General features: G+C 35.6%; 1 long non-coding RNA gene across 1 annotated transcript; it reads left to right on the top strand.

The window, feature by feature from the left end:
- Positions 1 to 318: 318 nt before the first annotated feature.
- LOC128293859 (uncharacterized) lies at positions 319 to 1,769 on the top strand. The gene is made up of 2 exons (XR_008283972.1): positions 319 to 774; positions 1,512 to 1,769. It is a non-coding gene; the product is annotated as an uncharacterized LOC128293859 (long non-coding RNA).
- Positions 1,770 to 4,865: the final 3,096 nt, after the last annotated feature.

Here is a 4,865-nt window from a genome sequence, read left to right on the forward strand (position 1 = left end):
AATTAGACCCTTAGAAATAGAGTGGCCGGCCATAGGAGACATATGTGGTCAAAATTTTCAAATTTGGTGGGTTAGGTGACCAATTTTGACTAAAATAGAAATAAAATAAAAGAAGGATGATATCACCCTATTTCCCATTTCTTCTCCACCAATTTTTTAGCCATTGAAGGGGGTTTGAGAGCTTAAAAATTTTCAGCAACTTGAAGCACTCACAAGTAAGTGATCCTAATGGCTTTTCTTAAATATTCTTATACTTTTGAGACCCTTGAAGCATGAGCTTTCAAATGAGGGTACTATTTTGCAAAATGATTAAGAGTCTAGGGTTTTTTCATGAAAGGATTTGTGATGTTTGCTGAGTTTTTATGGAAGAAAATGAGTCTTGGGTGTCTTATAAACAACTTTTGTGAAAGGTGTTAGCATGAAAAGACCTAAAAGGTCTAATGTGCATAAGTTGTAAATTAGATAATAAATGTGTGAAATAGTGGGAATTTGGAGTTGCTATAAGAGTCAAAAAGGTTCGGCTAGTCTTGAGAAATAAATAAATTCGACAAAAGTCGATTTTCGGGCCTAGGGATAAAATGGTCATTTTGTCAAAATTCAGGGGCAAAATGGTCATTTTACCAAATTTGTGAATTGTCGATTGCTTAATTTTATTTAGTGACTAAATGAGTAATTTTTGCTATTTTAAATCTAGAATTTCCAAATCCAAATCTAGACCGGGGGAAAGCCAAGCAACCGACTAAATCGACTAGTCGCCACATTTTGTAATCCGAGGTAAGTTGTATGTAAATAATACAACTACATTGTCAATGTATGTGTTAAATTGTACTTGAATTTAATATAGCATGAATTGCTTGATTGTGGAATTGAGAAAGCAAGATGATAATAGAGATAGCAAAGTTCCCGTTTGAACCTAGGAAATAAATCGGATATTCATGCCATGACATATGGGTTATTGTGAGCTAGTGTAAGAAATGTCTGGGACATGCATCGACCACATGATTAGAGCCAGTGTAAGACCATGTCTAGGACATGGCATCGACATCAAGACGAGTGCTAGTGTAAGACATGTTTGGAACATGCATCAGCTACGAGATGATAGTTAGTGTAAGACCATGTCTGGGACATGGCATCGACTTGAGATATGAGCCAGTGTAAGACCATGTCTGAGACATGGCATCAGCACCTTACCCCACGTTTGAGGCTAAGAAATATCCTATAGCATTCTGAATGGTTCAACGGAGAAAGTTTTGATTTCTAGTTAATAAGGAAAGTATAACCGTGTTGTGAGTGGTACAGGTACCTATTTGAGATATATGAGATATAAGCTTGATATATGCTATATGAGATTTATATGGATAGTGATGAGTAAGTTATGCTTGTACCTACATTTTGTGTTATGAGCACGTAAAGGAATTGTGAAATTGTTGTTGTATATTTTTTTTATATATGCAACTTACTAAGCTTTATGCTTACTCCCTCTCATTTCTTTTTCTTATAATGCCGCCTAGTTAGCTCAAGGAGCAAAGGAAGTCAAAGATATCGATCACACTATCAATTGAAGCATTTGGTATAGTTTGATTTATATTTTTGAATATGACATGTATAGGTAGCTAGACTTGTGTTTTGTGTTGTTACTAATTTGGCCAAATATGTTGGCTTGAGATAAAATTCCTTATTTTGTATTAAGCCTTGAATGATGGCTAATATTCATTTTGATATATGTAAATGGTGTTTTGTTCATGGATGAGTAGAATGTACAAATGAAATGTTGTCTATTGTGGCTGATTTTATTGCATAAAATAGTCTTGTACTGGTTTTGGTTGTTTTTGTGTAAGTAAGGGTGGCAAAGAGGCTTGGTAAATAGCTTGATCTTTTCCATAGGGGTAGACACATAGGCATGTGTCTAGGCAATGTATGACACACGGCCAGCCCCATGGGCGTGTTGTCCAGCCGTGTGTCTCCTGCACGTAAACATTTCAAGTCAGTATGCATGGTAGTAAACACACGGGCAGAGACACGGGCGTGTGTCTCAGCTGTGTGTATAACACAACCTAGCACACGGGCTTGTGCCTTGGCCGCGTGACATTTTAGGGTTGCTGACGTCAGAAACAGAATGTCCAGGTTTTTACACACGGGATAGGACACGGGCGTGTCAGGACCGTGTGAGGGACACGGGCCAGGGATACATGCATGTGCCAGGCCCTGTGAAAACCCCTGTAGGTGTGCATTTAGAATTAATTCCACACGGGTGAAGGACACGAGCGTGTCCCTATTTTGCTTAGGTCGTGTGAGACACATGAGCCATCAACACGAACATGTTGGAATGGTCACACGGGCGTGTTGCCCCTCTCATACGGGCGTGTGCCCTTGTGTCAAGTGACATTTTTCTATAGTTGGCAAAAGGACTCGGATTGGTCATGAATGATTTTCGATGTGTGTTTTGGGACTTGTGAGCCCATATTAAGAATATATTGATAAGTTTAAGAAAGTTTTAAAATTTCCAAGTCATGAGTACTCGGAATTGGTTGTAAGCTCGAGTTTAAGTGAGGTAATGCCTCGTACTCTGCTCCAGCGAGGATTTCGGGTATAGGGTGTTACAGAGATAGGTGATTTAAGTCAAAAGAAAAGGAGTGATATAGAGACAGGTGGGGTTGGTAGGGCTAATTATTTTAGCGGTATAAGGGTTAATTAAAATAATATAATTAAGTCCCAAAGTTTAGAGAATGATGAAGAGGAGGCCCCTAATGGTATAGAGGAATTAGAGGGTGGGTCTAAAGATGAGGATGAAGAGATAAGAGGGATTAAGGAAAAATATAAAGCCTTTAAAGAAATAAAAATAAAGAACTAATGGATGACCTTCAACTTGAACTAAAATTTGAAGACCTCACTAGTGAAATTGAGAGGAAGGAAACAAAAGGTAGGAAATTAAATGATGTAGAAGCATATTTTGGTAGGCTTAGTAGAGATGATAATGACTATTTGGGGTCCTCTGATTTGGGTAGTTAAGAAACTGATTTAGATGGTGAGTTAGCTTGTAAGAAAGGGAGAAATGTCTTATTTGATACATTGACTACAATACCTAAATTCCATATTGGAATGAGTTTTAATAATAGTACTCAGTTCAAGAATTCTTTAGCAACTTATGCTATAGCTAAGAGTGTAACAGCCTGTTTTTAGTCAAATTGGAATAGTGGTTTCGGAACCACAAATCTAAGGCCAAAATATTTATTTTATTATTATTTTAATGTTTACAGCATGATTGAATGATTGTGTGAAAGTTTCGTTTAGAAATTTTATCGTTTGAGTGTTTAATTCGACAAAAATGACTAAATCGCATAAAGTGCAAAAGTGTTGTTCTAATAGTTAAAGGTATTAAATAGTTATGGATTATTAAATGGAGGTCCTTATGTTGTAATTAGCCCATTAATAAAATGAGCAGACATTCTTGGACATTGTTTAAATGATTTTTATGTTTAATTAATAAGATTATTTATGTAATTTGGAAATTAAAGGTTAATTATAATAAAACAAAATTTTGTATCATCTTCCATTATCAATTCTTCCACCGAATTATCAAAGATTAAAAGCCATAGGAATGAGCTAGGGTTCGGCTACTTTGGAAGATCAATTGATCAAGAAAAGCAAAATTTGGATCTAGATCGAGGGAAAACTAAAGTTATCGACTAATCGACCTATTTCGTCGTTTTCGCATCTAAGGTAAATTCGTAAGTAATAAGCATTGATATGATTATATTTTAATTACTTTGATATTGTGTGAATTATGAATTCGACTCTATGAATATGTTCGACGAAGATTCGGTGTTGAAAATCCCAGTTGAACTTTAGGAATATTATAGGAGATACATTGATTTGGCTTCGGGCCATGTTATTAGCACTTCGGGTGTGAGTTATATTGATTTGACTTTAGGCCATGATATTAGCACTTCGGGTGCAAGTTACATTGATTTGGCTTCGGGCCATGATATTGGTACTTCGGGTGCAAGCTTTATTGATTTGGCTTTGGGCCATGATATTAGCACTTCGGGTGCAAGATATATTGAGTTGGCTTCGGGCCATGATATGAGCACTTAGTATGTGAGACTCCTAAGTATCCGATTTCTATTCCGAATGGTTCAATGGGTATATTGAAGATGTGAATTGGTGAGAAATAGATACGTATCGGTACAAGTATGTACGGAAAATTATTTGAGCAATGAAATCAAAGGAAGTTGTAATCTTATGATCAATTATGTGGTTAATTCCATGTAAACTTGATGTTTAATGTTTTAATGCAATTTGAGTTACTTATTTAACAATGTAAATGAATGGTGAAATTTGCTTAATTATTTCATACGAGCTTACTAAGCTATAAAGCTTACATTGTTTATTTTCCCATGTTTTATAGTGATTTCTAAGCTAGCTCAGATTTGGGGATCGTCAGAGACTACATCACACTATCAAGCTATCAATTTGGTATTTTTAAGCTTATGTTTTGGTTATATGACATGTACAGGATTATGGTCATTTTGGTATAAGGTGATGATGAATTTGGCCATTTGAATTGGCTTGTAAATGTTTATGTTTTGGATTGTATATATATAGCCATGTGAGTTGGCTTATATTGGCGATGTTGATGATGTATAAAAGTGTACAAATGACATTTGTTTGAGTTTAGTCATTTTTTATGCTTAAGTAAGTAAATTTTGATATAAATTTGGATGGCATATTGTGGTAGTTATGTTTGGTATAGGTTGGTGTTGGAAATGGTATAAAATTATGTTTGATTTGGAATTGAATTATATGTCTATTGATGCTATGTTTTGTGCCATATGAGTTGTCTAGGTGTGCCTAAGTTTGGGTGG

The sequence above is a fragment of the Gossypium arboreum genome, chromosome 6, assembly GCF_025698485.1.
Source record: "Gossypium arboreum isolate Shixiya-1 chromosome 6, ASM2569848v2, whole genome shotgun sequence".
Taxonomy (NCBI): Eukaryota; Viridiplantae; Streptophyta; class Magnoliopsida; order Malvales; family Malvaceae; genus Gossypium; species Gossypium arboreum.